Below are 16,038 nucleotides of genomic sequence, written 5' to 3'. Positions count from 1 at the left end.
CCTTTGGGCTGCAGTCTTGTTTGTCAGGTGATGCAGTGGGTCAATGCATCTGGCTGTTAACCAGAAGGCAGGTGGTTCGTGCCCACCAAGGGATGGCTGTGGGCAGGATTCCTATATTTCAGGGGGTTAGACTCGATGACTCTCTGATTCTAGGACTTCTATGACACATACAGGGGAGTAAATTCCATTCAGTACAGTGGGACTTGCTTCTGCCTAACATGCATAGGATTGTGCCACACTTGTCTACTGCCCCCAACGACAATCAGTATCTTTATCCATGCAGTGGTTAAAGTGGTTAAAGGTAAAGGGACCCCTGACCATTAGGTCCAGTCGCAGACGACTCTGGGGTTGTGGCGCTCATCTCGCTTTACTGGCCAAGGGAGCCGGAGTACAGCTTCTGGGTCATGTGGCCAGCATGACTAAGCCGCTTCTGGCAAACCAGAGCAGCGCACGGAAACGCTGTTTACCTTCCCACCGGAGCGGTACCTATTTATCTATTGCACTTTGACGTGCTTTCGAACTGCTAGGTTGGCGGGAGCTGGGACCGAGCAACGGGAGCTCACCCTGTCGCGGGGATTTGAATCACCAACCTAGGCTCTGTGATTTAGACCACAGCACCACCCGTATCCTGGTTAAAGTGGTTAAAGAATGGCAAAATGAAGAGTGTTGTCGTGTGATTTAGGTTGAACTTGCCTATTGTATTCCATGAAAGCAGCCTTTAGGACTCTCCTGATGAAGTGAACCAAAGTCTAAGAATGGCACACTTTGTGAGAGTTCTCCCAGAAACATGTGAGGAAACAGCAGTGCTGTACCTTCAAACACCCCAGTTGTCAAAGGATGGTTTAAAAATGGTACTACAGCAAACTTGGTAGCCATCTTTGGTCCAGATTAGCTCATTCAAAATAAAGGAACGATTGGGGGTTTTTTAAGCCAGAAGGAAAGAATGTCATTGCCGTGGAGAACTGGTTGAAGGCATTCCACTTTTCTTCCATTGAAGAAACCCCACTGCTGGAAGAAATGTATAGACTGAAGGCCAGTATGCTTGTCCTTGAATTACATTATATTTCTATAGGAGAAAACTCACAGGGTGGGAGAGTTTAGAACGAATGCACTTGTTCATGAAGAACAACATGTTGCATTTCCACCCTTCCATTTACATAATGCACATTCGTAAGCAGCAACCCAAGTGTATTCAAGGTTGCCATTATGCATTGTATTTCTTGCTTGATCCAGCACAAAAGAAGCCGGTCTCTTCTTTTATGTCCATTGTCCTCTTTTTCTCTGCGTCTATGGGATGACATCACAGTCCATGACGATGCCTTCCCCCGCCAGCCCGTCTTCCTCTCCCACCTCTCTCCTCCACCAGGATTCTCCGAAATGGAGCCAGCCATTTGAGTAGAGAACTCAGTCATACAAACGTAGAGGGGAGTGGGGGGGGGGAGATTATGAAAATGAACAGTAAATAAATACCAGTGCTGAGGAGCTGATGCTGATAAGAGGATTTTCAAAATTAGCCATTTGCAAGAGCAGATTAAATACGTTTAATGTTGGGGGTGGAAAGCAGCTATTAAAATATGCAGCAAATGCCGCTGCAGCCCTTCCATGCGGCCCAGTCGTTTTGCCCTCTGCACACACTGTTGGCTCGGCGTTCAATGCTGGTTGAGGACACTAATTTACTGTTGTCTTGCTGGTAAACAAGCCGGCTGCTGGCAAAGATCCAGAATTGCCCTCAGTTCACCATGTGAGATAGGATGCCAAAGGACTTCCTTAAAGGACGATGAAGCATAGGGCAGCAACTGATCTTTGAGAAACACAGAGCGAGGAAGCTGTAGTGCGGGGTTGGGCTTTGCTAGCTAAGGGGAACGGGAGGCCCCAGTTACGGCCTGCAGGGTTGAAGGACCTGCCCTTTCAGGGATACCAGTCATCATCCAGACTGTGTTCAGAACACCAAGGAGCTTTGCATGAAAGTGGCCCCTTCTCCCGTCACAGCCCCTTCTGCTCCAGGCAGCTTAAAGCAGCATAGCAGGGCACATCTTGCAGAAGGGAGGCAGCGTAAAGGGAACCGCATGCATTGGTGTCCATGCAGCCCACAAGCAAAAGCTGCAGGCAGGGGAGGCTGGCCCATTTGGGCAAATGGGGGCACTGCCCCACCAAGCTCAGTCTGCCTTCAGCCAGCTGTCCCACCCCACCTTATAAGCAGCTCAGGTAGTGCACTGCCTGTCAGCTTCCTCTACTTCAGCCTCTTGTAGGGGCTCAGCAGGGAGGAGAATGGGGACAAAACTAGAACCCATGTCTATGGCTCTGCCTTTTGTTGACCTCCCTGCTTTCTGCCCAGGCAGCCTCAATGGACACCAGCCCCCACTGGCTGGCAATATGGGGGTTGGCATTGCTTGAGGAATTTATGGGAACCCTGAGGAAAGGACCAGACTAGGTGTGGAGGTACATTAAATGTTACATGACTTTCATCATGCCAGGAAAAAAGTGTGTGTGCACGCGGGCACATGCACATCTGTCAGGAAGTTCTGGGTGGGGCTCAAGCTAAGAACTTTTGGATCTGTATGCAGCTGTTCCATGTGGTGAGCCACTTAACGATTTCCTTTCACAGCTTTGTATCCTCAGGTCCTGGCCTGATCCCACACACCCATGCTGGTCATAGGACACACACACCCCTGGAAACAAAGGGGTTTTTCTGTCCCAATAAAGCCTTGTTTGAGCAACAAGAACCTCCTACAGGTGTTGTCTACTCCACTGTATTCACAGTGGGGGAGTTCAGGCCCGTCCCTGGCCTGCCTACTTATTTTTAAAAGGCGGGACTGGCCTATCTAGATTACTGCAATGTATTATATGCAGGGCTGCCTCTGAAGACATTTCAGAAACTTCAGCTGGTGCAGAATTCAGGTCTCATTGTTTATCTTTTTACTTGGGTTAACAGAAAACAACAGTGATATTTAGGAACGTAAACTTTCAGATTTTTTACTTTTATTTATCAAAAGATTATATAGACACACCATTAAACAGATTTAGCAGACTGCATCAGACTTTGTTGTGCATTTGCTGGGCTCAGCTCTTGACCTGGGTGCTTCACATTGACTGGTGCCCTGTGAGGTAATATGCTGATGGCCTTATTTCATGCTTGTGGTGTGTGTGTGTGTGTGTGTGTGTCTGTGTTTCGCAGTCTATAGAGGTTTCCTTCTCCAGACATTCCCCCAGCATTCGTATGATCCTATCATCCCTCAGCATGGGGAGATCCAGCATGGACACAGGGTGGTGATCCAGTGGGTCCTCCAACTCTTTTCTCCACGCACAATTAGAGAAGGCCTGAAAGGGATTAAGGTTCCTGTATCCTGTGGTTGGCCTTTGGTTTGTTCCTGGCTATACCCTGTATTTGACCTTCAGCCGGGGCAAAACTAGGTTTTATTTCCCCCGGGTCAAAGACCCAGTTTGGCACCCACCCCCCACTCCGCTATAGCTCTGCCTTCAGTTGTGACCTACTCTTCACCCCATAGCTCTGGGTTCATCTGAGACTGTGGCCTCGGACTCTGATTCCATTCTCTGCCCCAGCATCTCTCTGCACTTTTCTCCCAGCCATTCCAGGACCTGGCATTTGGCTCAGAAAAACATATATGGAGAAAAGTTTCCACAGTCCAATTCTCACCTGCACACCCCTCTTGTTTTGTTTTTAATTGGAAATATCACTCCTCCTTCTTCCTAAGCAATTGGGACAGTTCTGGGTCGAAGCACACAGAACTGTCCCTGTCATGTCATGCCAAGCTTTGCTTATCTTCAGGTAACACCAGTGTGCTTCCTTCTCTGCTGTGGTTTGTTCCCTTCAGCATCCTTCAAGAGGAGAAGGAGGCCTCCTTCTGTCCTCTCTCTCCCCCCACTGCCCAGAGTAGGCAGGCAGCTTGGTGATTGATGGCCACTTTCCCTCCATCGCGATCGATGCTGTGTCACTCGGTCAACATGGTAGGGATTTTTTCCTTATTTAAATCAATCAGGCCTGAAATTTCTTGCTGGCTCTGACAGCTTTGGAGCCCATGTGGCCAGTCCAGGCTTTCCAAGAGCTGGGGAGCCATGAAAGGGTAAAAGGGTGGGGGAAGCTGTCTATGAGAAAACTAATGGGCAAGTCAATCTGTGCAAGTGAGGTCCAGGGACTTCCTAAAGACAGGAAGCCGTTTTCGAGCACAGCCTGGACGGCTGAATTAACCTCCGGTGATAACTGGGTCTCCAAAACCAACTCTTGCAGGAAATCTCGCTTGGGTACTCCTCTGGCTCCTAGGGGAGTGGAGGGAAAGTGGATTCTTCCTCCCTAAGGCCCCTTGGAAGCTTATCAGGGAATGTGTCGTGGTCTGGCCGGATGCAGAGGAGTGGTGGGAGGGAACCCCCGGGGGGAAAGACTCAGAGCCAGGGGATTGGTGGTGGGACAAAGATGAGTGGTCAGGGGGCGAAGTGGGACCAGACTGGGAGGTATCAGAAGCTGAAAAGGCAACAGGGTTTAGTGAGCAGGGAGAGGCTGTGGCAGAGAGAGGTCTAGAAGCAGAGGCAGAAGCAGAGACTGGGGAAGCAAGAGGCAGAGTGGAGGCAGGCTGCTGAAGAAGCCAGGGTGTCTCCTGCTCCTGCTGTGACCAGCTCCTCTCCCTTCTGGTCTCCTAGAAATCAGGGGAAATGAAGAAGGCAGAGCAAAGAGAAACAAGACAAAGGAGCCTCGGGTTGCTGGGGAAGGACCTGGGGGAGGAGGAAACTTGGAGAGCTGTGGGAAGGCAGGGTCCTCCAGTCCTTGCAACTGCCTCATTGGGGCAAGACCTACTGGGAAGAGTTGCTGTTTTGATTTCTTTGAATAAAGAGTTAACTTCATGGACACTGAGTGTTTTATTGCTGACCAGCTCCTGGCTCTGGACTTAACATTCAGTGACGGAAGACAAGCTTCTGGAAAGCTAGTCTTCTGTAACTCATCCTTCCCTGCAATGTGTGTGAGGCAGGTTAGGTGGGCACATTTCAGGGTGAACTCTTGATTCATGAAGGGAAACTGACCCAACCAATGTGGGGGAAAGTTCCCAAAGGGAGAAGTGGAAACTCTTCTCATTTTCCTTTGGGTTTCACAGAGTCACAGAATTATAGCGTTGGGACCATAAGAGTCATCTAGTCCAACCCCTGCAATGCTGGAATATTTTGCCCAATTTGGGGCTTAAACCCAGGACCCTGCGCTCAAGAGTCTCATGCTCTTTTGACTGATCTCTCTCTCTCTCCCAGTGTGGTGTAGTGGTTAAGAGCCAGTGTGGTGTAGTGGTTAAGAGCGGTAGACTCGTAATCTGGGGAACCGGGTTCGCATCTCCACTCCTCCACATGCAGCTGCTGGGTGACCTTGGGCCAGTCATGCTTCTCTGAAGTCTCTCAGCCCCACTCACCTCACAGAGTGTTTGTTGTGGGGGAGGAAGGGAAAGGAGAATGTTAGCCGCTTTGAGACTCCTTCAGGTAGTGATAAAGCGGGATATCAAATCCAAACTCTTCTTCTTCTTGTGAAAGGAGCTTCCTGTTTTGTAACGCATTACCCAGAAAGTGATGCTGACTTATGTGTGGTGGCGTTCTATGGCACAAACTCCCAGGTAAGTGTGTGTTTACAGGATTTCAGCCGCAGTCTCATTTCCCTCCTTACGCCCAGATAGGCAACCGATCATCCTGTTCCTGCCTGCACCTGCCACACAGCGAGGCTCCATTAAGGACGCCTCCTTGGCTTCCAGCAACATGGTCACAGCAGTCTGCCGTGCAACACATCGCTTTGAAGCGCGTGGGTTTTGTACGAAGGCCAAGCAGCTGCAGCAGCATTTTCCTCGCGAGCACGCCATGATGCCCCCAATCCACTGTCTACTCGCACACCTCGCAAAATAGTGTGTGTGTGTGCGCGCGCGCGCGCTCCCTCACCCATCCGGCCGCGGTTTCCCCCTCGAGTCTCGAAATACGCCGAGTTGGGAGAAAAGCGGCCGAAGAGGGCTTGCATCGGGAAATGACTTGCCAGGGGTGAAATATTGCCCCTCTCGCCTCCCTTTACGGCTCTTCGACGGCGGCAACAGGTTGGCCGCCGCCCACCCAGCGTTTCGAGATTTGGGGGGGGGGGGAATCCATGGGCTCCAGCCACAAACCCTCGCGATTTCTCCATCCATTTCTTCTCCGCTTCCCGCCAATACACCGTCTAAATCACACAGGCCGCACTGATGCCCAGCGACGCCGTCGCAGGCGTTAAGAAAGTGCCAGGAAAGGGAAGAGCTTTTTGGAGGCTCGGTGACACTGTTGGGGGGTGCAAGGCAAGCTGTGTGTGCTTGGTGGGAAACTGGGTGACGAGAAAGCCACCCCCTCCCCTCGCTGCCTGCGGCGACTGATGGTTTGATGAGCATATAATCTGGCCCAGTTTCCACGAGGTATTCAAAAGGAGGTCACCTAGGAGCGCGCGGAGGGCCGGCGCTGGCAGCGGGATGCGCTCCCCCTGCTCTCTTCCTCTGCTACACTCCAGGCCCTAATGAAGCACGTGGCGCTCGCAGGGGGTGCGAGGGCGCCTCTAACGCGAAACGCCTGTTCTTGTAGGCCGCAAATAAAAAAGGCAATTTATAGAACCCACAAATAAGAGCGTTGTTCATTTAACAGACACGGTGGTTTGTTGCGGTTCCCCCACCGCCTGCTTTGTTCGAAACGGCTGGGGGAAAGACCCTTGATAAACTCTTCTCTTTTAAAACCATAAAATTGTAGAGTTGGAAGGGACCCTGAGGATCATCTAGCTCTACCCACTGCAAAGCAGGAATATGCGAGGATCGAGCAAGCGGGGTTGGGTTTTAATTTGCATTCGTTCTCTTGCTGTCGGCCGCCCTGGGGCGTTCGGGTGCAAGGCGGGTGAACAGAAACAATGGTAAGAACGGAAATACACGGCAATTGCGTGACGCCGCCTTGCCGGCCGGGCGTTTCTTCCGCGTTGCCGCCTTTCTTCTTCGGGGAGCACCCGCTAATTAAAGCGCTCGGCTCGGCTTTGCCCGAGGCGGCTTTGCCCGGCGGCTGCTCCTCCTCCTCCCTGCCTTCCTGCGTCCCTCGCTGCCTCTTCCCCCGACGCGCGAAGAAGGGGACTCGGGCGCAGCTCCAGGTGGCTTCCGGGACGCCGCGGCGAAGTGGGAGCGGAGAGCGAGAGAGACGTCGAGTGCTGAGGTAAACAGATTCAAAGCCAATTATCCGGAGCAGCCTCCCGGCCTCCCCGCGATGGGCGAAGGAAACGCCGCCAATGACAAGCTCGCACGCTGGCAGGGACTGGCGGGCCGGGGCACGTGAATTTACAGGGATGGAAAAGCCCGCCCGTCTCGCAGTGTTCACTTCGGCTAACTAGGGAGAGCGTCAGCGCAGGACTTTGGGGCCACAAGTCCGCAGCAGTGCCGGATTTACGTATAAGCTAAACAAGCTATAGCTTAGGGCCCCACTCTCTTGGGGGCCCCCAAAAAATTTAAAGCAAAAAAACCTAGATGTACATTTCCAAAATATAAGATAAAAAACAAATAAAATCTACATACAGCAACAGTGTTTTGTGTTGTGTAGGCTCCTATTTATTATGTGCAAAATGGCTTTAGAAACCTATTAGGTCCATAAATTACATATAGCATATATTCAACACAAGAAACAGCGACAATTTGTTATTGACAAAGGACAGCTGTACATATAAAGGGCCCTATTACCTTCAGTAGCTTAGGGCCTCATCAAACCTAAATCTGGCCCTGGTCCGTAGCCTCACTCCTGAGGGACCCAAAACATTGTAGGTCACGTTCTGAAGCGACTTGAAGGAACACATCATTAACATCTGAAAAAGCCCAATTGCGTTCAGAGTTTAAAAGTACCTAACTGCGCCACTGCTGGTACTTCTGTAGAGGATTGGTATACCTCTACAGGTATACCAGTGTGGTGTAGTGGTTAAGAGCGGTAGTCTTGTAATCTGGGGAACCGGGTTCGCGTCTCTGCTCCTCCACAGGCAGCTGCTGGGTGACCTTGGGCCAGTCATACTTCTTTGAAGTCTCTCAGCCCCACTCACCTCACAGAGTGTTTGTTGTGGGGGAGGAAGGGAAAGGAGAATGTTAGCCGCTTTGAGACTCCTGAAGGGGAGTGAAAGGCGGGATATCAAATCCAAACTCTTCTTCTTCTTCTTCTTCTACCTTGCTTGGTATGTGTGATTCTGGGGTTGGCATCATAGAATGTCAGAGCTGGAAGGACCACGAGGGTCATCCAGCCCAACTCTCTTGCACTGCAGGGATCTTTTTGCCCAGCACCCACAACCCTGAGATTAAACGTCTCATGCTTTGCTGGCTGAGCCGGCCACACAGTGCCCTTGACTTTGCACAGGGGTGGTACTGGAGGGATAACCTGAGTTCAAATCCCAGCACTGTTGTAAAATCTGCTGGTGACCTTGAACCCGTCACTCTCTGACTCTCTCCCAGAGTTGTGAGGCTGAAGGAGGTGGAGTGGGGACCTTGAAAACTATTTTGACCTCTTTGGAGGAAATCCTACATTGGACCTGCCTCAGCTGCATCCGAAATGTGAGTGAACAGTGGAAGGCTGTGCGCTGAGGTCAGAGACTGTATAGAGAAATCCAGAGAGCAGTGTAAAGAGGAGCTAGAAGCAATGCCCTTTTATTTGTTGTTAGGGGCTCTTTGCAATGATAGCAGGAAGGTGAATATTGGATGAATGAAGCCATAAAATGCAAACTAAGGGCCAGTTCACATAGATATGGTTATTCTTCATTACTGCAGCATCAAATGAGGACTTGCTCATGTGAATGAGCCACATAGAATTTTCACATCAGTTGCTCTGCTTTTTTATGGAGTTGGTTTTCACTTTCAGCTGCAAATCATCCTGGTGAGTAATCAAAGGATGTTCATGAATGCTTGAACCACTGACTCAATGCCTGCAGTTCTTTTTGGCTGGGTTGAGATGTGGAGGCATTTCCAGGTGAAGGCTTTTGCTGACACCCAGCCGGCTGGATGTGGGTGTCCAAGCACATAAGTCAACCCCGGTGCTACTGACTTCCTTGTCCCAATAGTACAATTGGCAGAGTCTGTGTTTGTGGCAAAGTCCAGACAAGATTTTGTTGTGCAACCCCCAGCATTTTTTTGTATCTTTTCTCTAGGCCCTGTTTCACCACTTCAGATTTTGCACTCAAGTCTGCAGCCAGCACTGCACTCCTATTATTAAGAGTGCTTCCTTCACTTCATTTTAGTTTTGTATCCCTCTACTGAATATACAGAGGTAATGCAGAAATGAGGTAAAATTCACCAAGGATGCCAGTTTAGTTATAAAGAGTGCAATCTATTCCTATGATCTGCCTCCTTCCTGAATCAAAGATGTTGGATCTTCTCTTTATACTTTGGACTTTAGTGAGGCTGGTTTCAAAAAGCTTACGGAACTACTGGATGAGATCCTATACTCAGAAATACTCAAAAGAGAAGGGAGTCCAAGATGGATGGGAGTTTCTTAAAGGTGAACTATTGAAGGCTCAAATGCAGACAATTCCAACAAGAAACAGAAGTGGAAGGCATCTAAAGAAAGTGGTGTGGCTGCTTAAGGAGCTTGCAGATGAGCTCAGATGTAAGAGGGGCATGTAGAAGAAATGGGAGAAAGGGAAAATCACGAAGGAAGAGTATACACAAGTAGCTAACAGTTTCAGGAAGGTCAGGTGGGCCACAGCTCAGAATGAGTTCAGGCTTGCAAGAGAGGTTAAAAATAAAGTTAAAAGGCTTCTTTGGCTATGTTCAAAAGCAAGAACAAGTGGTCCTCTGCATGGAGAAGATGGAGAAATGCTGTTGGGGGACAAAGAGAACTGCTCAACACCTACTTTGCCTCTGTTTTTACCCAAAAGGAAAGCAGTGACCAACCTGGTGATAACAGAATAATGCAAAGAGGGAGCTGCAGCCAAAGTCAGGAAAAGAGGTGGTAAGTGAACACCTAGCTACTTTAAATGAATTCGGATCTCCAGGGCCTAATGAGCTGCATCCAAGGGTACTAAAGGAGCTTGCAGGTGTAATCTCAAAGCCTCTTGTCTATATTCTTTGAGAATTCTTGGAGAACAGGTGAGGTCCCTGCAGACAGGAGGTGGGCAAAAAGGGGGGGGGGAGACCCGCTACCGGCAGGTCAGTACCATCTCTATGATTCTATGAATTTGGGCAAATGTACCTGTTCACTCCTATGTCTCCTGCCCAACCCAAAAGAAGAAGGAAGCAACTGGGGAGGGGGGATCATGCAGTAGCTGGACTGACAGTTCATAAATAATCCGGTTTAGCTTCTATTGAAGGGAAATTAGTGAAAGGGTGAAAATGATAAATGTGAGCACAAGTACACAAACACATCTGAGCAGATCCCTAAATTGAAATTGCATGCATGCTCACACACAGTGATGATTACAATTTCTTCCTTGGTATCTGCAAAAATCCATCCTCTTTGCTATTTTTTTTTAAAAAACATGCTGTTCACTTCACTTAGTTTAAGCACCCATAACACAAATATAAAGCGTACAATGACTAGAATGTACGTTCCTTTTTAAAATGGTTCTCTCCCCCCGTATTCCACATTAATAACATTCACAAATGACATATTCCAGACTGGAAGCCATTTTTAGCATCAGTTGTGAGAACACCCTAAGCCTATTGGGCAGGCATGCAGATGGAAGGGCCTCCCTGGGGGCTGTCAGAAAAGAAATTATATTGTGACAGAGGGAATCCATGTTGCTTATCGCTGTACAAAATTCAGCAGAGCACTGTGCAGGGAGAAACAATCTTTACACATATTTGCTCAAGTCTTTGGGGGCTTGTTTTGCAAACTGTGCAGACCACCTTCCCTGCCATCCCAATCCTGCATAAGCTGAATGAATGTGCTTGTGGCAAACTGGTCATGTGCATTGGCCTGGCACAAGCACAAATCGCTGGCGTGCTCACAATGAGCTATGTGGATTTTCTCCCACAGCTTATCGATGGCATGCTGTCAGTTTGTGCTTATGGAGGTCTGATGCACATGACCAGTTTGCCATGCGCATGTTCCATTCGTGCTAGGAGAAAACAGTGGCTGCACAGATTGAATTAAGCCATAACCATGGCCATATAAATTGCCCTTTAGTTTAACAAGCACTGAGTCACAGCAGAATCAAAGCATTGTGAGGCTGCAAGTGATCCCAGGTCATCTGTCCAATCCACTACATGGAGGTGAGATATACTGCTGTCTGTCACATTGACTTAATATATCCCTGACCATTGCTGTCCCTGCTCAGCCTCCATTGAAGGACAAACTGTGCCAGCGTGGATAGTGTTAAACTTTGAACAGGAAGATCAGAGTTCAGATCCTGATTCTGCCATTAAGTTTGCTGAGTAGTCATAGTAGTCTGCATGTCATGCTTGATTACAGGCAGGAGTTCACCAGGACCTCCCCCCACCCACACACCCCCATTCTTGCAGCTACATCCGAGCAATGAGAATTTGTGTGTGCATTGCAACATGCAGGCCCTGACAGAGCATATTGTCAAAATTTGATTAAGGAAGAGCTTTTTCGCATAATGCATAGTTAAATCATGGAATTTGCCACCACGAGTTATACTGATGGCATCTATCACTACATCTTTTGGTAATGAATTTCATAGTTTAAAAGGGAATTACACACATTCACAGAGGATAAGGTTGTCAACAGCTGCTAGTCACAAAGGCTAATAATAATAATAATAATAAATTTTATTTATATCCCGCCCTCCCCAGCCGAAGCCGGGCTCAGGGCGGCTAACAACAATAAAACAATACAAAAGTACAACACAAACAACACTCTAAAATCATTCATTATAAAATTAATTAAATTCAAGCCACTGGCCACCATTGGGCCAGAGCTCCGCAAAGATTGCCGAGGGAGGGAGTCAGGCTGTGCCCTGGCCAAAGGCCTGGCGGAACAGCTCTGTCTTGCAGGCCCTGCGGAAAGATGTCAAGTCCCGCAGGGCCCTAGTCTCTTGTGACAGAGTGTTCCACCAGGTCGGAGCCACAGCCGAAAAAGACCTGGCTCTAGTTGAGGCCAGCCTAACTTCTCTGTGGCCTGGGACCTTCAAGATGTTTTTATTTGAAGACCGTAAGTTTCTCTGTGGGGCATACCAGGAGAGGCGGTCCCGTAGGTACGAGGGTCCTAGGCCGTATAGGGCTTTAAAGGTTAAAACCAGCACCTTAAACCTGATCCTGTACTCCACCGGGAGCCAGTGCAGTTGATATAGCACCGGATGAATGTGATCTCGCAGCGAAGACCCCGTAAGGAGTCTCGCTGCAGCATTCTGCACCCGCTGGAGTTTCTGGGTCAGTCTTAAGGGCAGCCCCACGTAGAGCGAGTTACAATAATCCAGTCTGGAGGTGACTGTCGCGTGGATCACAGTGGCTAGGTCAGGGCGAGAGAGGTAAGGAGCCAACTGCTTAGCTTGGCGGAGATGGAAAAATGCCATCTCCAATATAGATATATATAGATATATATTGCCTCCAGTATCAGAGGCAATATGCTTCTGAATGCTAGTTCCTGTGAAGAAATCAGAGGCAAGTTCTTCCATTTTCAGCTAACCACATTGGGTGGAATTCAGGGTCATGCTCAGTGGGATATGGGTGCACAGAATGAAGTCCATTCACAAAGTGAGATTTGCTCCCCTTGTGCACCTCCTAAATCTGTTCTTGGTGTTTCCCCAACCCCACCTCCCCAGAACAGATTTAGGGGGTGAGGGAGGGGAGGAAGGGAAGCACCATTGCATGACTAGACTTCAATCTGTGCACACAGTAATTATCATGGACTGGTTGGACACAGAGGAATGGTGAGAGGAGCCAGCTGGGGAACACCCAAGGGAAGAAGGTTCAGAGCCCTGTGAGTGGTGGTGGGACAGCAATGAATGGTCAGAAGGAGAAAAGGGAGAAGACTGGGAAGAGGAGGGTTCAGAAGCTGAAGAGGTAGCAGGGCTTGGGAGAGTGAGTTGGGAGAGTCGGTGGCAGAGATAAGTCCAGAATCAGAGGCAGATGCTGAAGCAAGAGAGTGGAAGGAGGGAGGCCAAGAGGCAAGAGGAAGAGATAAGTCAGGCTAGTGTCACAGATGTCTCCCCCTCCTGCTGTAAGAAGCTCCCTTCCCTCCTGTCTCCCAGAACAAGAAGAGAGCTGAAAAGAGCAGAACAATGATAGGCTTCATGAAGGCGTGGTCTTTGACTGCTTGGGAAAAGTCCTGGAGAGGAGGAGACACAAGCTGTGGGAAGGCAGGGACTTTCAGCATCGGCAACTGATTTCATGGAGTAAGACCCACAGGGAATGAGCTGTTGTGTTCATTAGGTGTGATGCTCAGCCAAGTCTGCCAAGATCATGGTTTTGCTAATAAACAGTTAACTCCAGCTTTGAACTTTGTGTGATTTACTAACCAGCATGCGCTCTGACAGTAACTTAGATGAATCCCACCCATTGTGGTGTTTGGTGTGAACCAGGACAAGCTAGTTAGTTTTCACTGTGATTGGTTCAAACAAGCCACCTTCAAATGTTGGTTTATGGTCCTGGTTTGTTCAATAAACCAGTTAAAACTTAAGGCAGTTTGCAGTGTGGATGCAACAAGAACCTGTGGTTAGTGAAAAATGGAAATGGATGATTCCCCCTCGTGCCTGTGCCGTGCGAGGAAGGAGCAGCTTCATGCAGGTAATGGTAAACTATGGTGTAGCATCACGTCTGAAACATGTTAGTGTTTCTGATAGGTTTTTAGGGTAGCCATCCTTATGCTCCTGACCCCAATTGACATCAGTATCAGGAAGGATGGTTTTTCATCTCACAGAAGCTGGGCCAATGCTTGTGAGGGAGAGTTACAATGGGCAGGCTTGCAGCATGGCTTGGGGAGACAGTGCAAGACGTCTGCTTTGGATCGTCTCTCCACTCAGCCAAGCAGAAATCTCATTACAGTTCAACACAAAGACTCCATCCCTGAAGCAAGTGCACCTGATCTTGCAGGAGGTGGCAGGGAAGAGGTGGAGGGAAACATACAGATGCAGAGCAGCAGAAGGGAAGGATTTCAGGAGTGCAAATGAGGCTAGCGAAAGGGTTGTTCCAGCCCAAACCATACCACCCTCCCCACTTTGTGCTTTCAGCTGGATGCTAGTACCCCTTTGTGCTCCACTCCTCCTCCCTTCTCTTTCTCCCCTTCCTTCCATTTAACAGAGTCCAAAGCTGGCCTGTTTCCATCCAGCTTAACCCCAGTCCCTGTCCCTCACTGCCTACCACAAACACACACTCTTCCCTCCCTCCCAGGCTTTTGTTTCTGGCTGGGATAAGAACCAGGTCATGCTTGGGATAAAGACCAACTGCAGCTTGTTTCCCAGGGGGACAACTGGCTATGCAACACCTACCTCATAAAGTGCTGCTGTCTGCTCTTGTAACACAATTAAATGCCTGCCTGTGGCTCTATGATAAATACTCATACCTCCTTGCCCCACTTCAAGCAGTAAGCTCTCCTGGCCCAGAAATAAAAAAAAATCCCAACTTATCTTACAGAAGCCCTTCAGATGACCCAGAGAAGGCAAACCCTGACTCTTGGTGGTAGGAAGAAGGCGGGGGGACAGGACACTCCTACCCCTAAAACTGGCATCTTTAACCCCTTTGGACCCATGGGTGCACCTGCAACCTGGAGGAACTGTTGTGGGCACCACAAATGAGTCACAGCTTTCCCCTCCCCACCTGCACCCCATTGCTCCCTGCACCACAATTAGGCTCATGAAAAGCATTCTCTTGGCTAACGAAGTCTTCTTTAAAATTTAATTTCCACACTGGGAAGGCTAGAACTCCAGAGAAAGCCTCTGTAAGCAGATGTTCATCCATGGGGCAGCCACACTGGTGTCCCACATCCAAAGGCATGACAGAACACATCACACTCAGCTGTCTCCCCTGGAAGTGCCCTGCCTGCTAGAAGACCCCCGATCCTACAGAATGCCTTCCTCTACTCACTCAGAGGCTGGGGATTCTTTCAATGGCATTGCTTCGGTATTAAGTAGCACAATTAACTACTGGCTGTCATGGTGGGGCTTTGCTACTAGCTCATTACCATTTAACAATGCTAAATAGTCAAGAGTTAGCCACGTGGTCTCCTAGCATGTGTTGGACCCTTGCTCAGATGTAGCCATCCACATGGAACCTCTGATGGGCTATAGGGCCAGAAAAAGAGAGATGGTGTGCAAAAAGCAGGCTGCGTGGTATCCATTCCAGCATGCAGTGTGCCCAGTGGAAGCTCTCCCAAGACCGGCTCCTCTCCAGCAGCATTTTGGCCTTTGCGTGCCTTGATGGCTCCAGCTCTCACATGCAGCTCCCTCTCCTCTCTGTATGCGCTGCTGGGCTTTGGCTCCCAGCCATTGCAGGCGCTGTGCAGTGCACAGCTTCTCACCTGTCAGGAGCTACATGCACTCTGGGAGAGCTGGGCTGGTGATAATGGAGTCCCCCCGCCCCCAGCTGTTCAGATAGATCTACATCAAGGAAGGTAATCAGGTTGATTTTCTGCAGCAGGTACAATCAGACAAAATAATTCTGACAGGCTTGGAAAAAAGTCCCTGCCAGGGAAAAGGGGGTGCGGAGGAAACGCCTAGCCTCGGAGCAGGGAAAAACAGGGACTTCTGTCTCAGTGTAACAGCACTCGGTTGGTGGCCATGTGTCTAGGAGCCTCCACCTGGAAGACCCCACCAAACAGCTCTGCACTGGGTTTGGGACTTTGCCGCTTGATACTTCTGAGGCCACACAGCCTCATTTCCATTGCACACCTAGAAGAATACCCCATGTTCAAGCAAAGAGGTCTGTGCATATGGGCTTTGTGATCCTGGAACAAGTCACCCCCTCTGCCCCAGCCCCACTTTGTACCATTGCAGCCATTTGCATCGAGTGCTCACATAGCGTCGTCATTGTTTATTATTTATAAAATGCCTAATATATACTAAGAACTGTACCTGAGCAGAGCTCCTTCCCTGAGGCTCACAATTTAAAATACATGAGACCAAAGGAGAGGGGAGTTGTAAGG

At 49.3% G+C, this 16,038-nt stretch overlaps 1 long non-coding RNA gene across 1 annotated transcript; it reads left to right on the top strand.

Moving 5' to 3' along the window:
- The first annotated feature begins 6,908 nt into the window (after positions 1-6,908).
- On the top strand, positions 6,909-13,383 carry LOC128409606 (uncharacterized). The gene is made up of 3 exons (XR_008329271.1): positions 6,909-7,185; positions 9,875-9,948; positions 13,151-13,383. It is a non-coding gene; the product is annotated as an uncharacterized LOC128409606 (long non-coding RNA).
- Positions 13,384-16,038: the final 2,655 nt, after the last annotated feature.

Source organism: Podarcis raffonei, chromosome 2, assembly GCF_027172205.1.
Source record: "Podarcis raffonei isolate rPodRaf1 chromosome 2, rPodRaf1.pri, whole genome shotgun sequence".
Classification (NCBI taxonomy): domain Eukaryota; kingdom Metazoa; phylum Chordata; class Lepidosauria; order Squamata; family Lacertidae; genus Podarcis; species Podarcis raffonei.
This window is presented reverse-complemented; position numbering and strand designations above follow the sequence as displayed.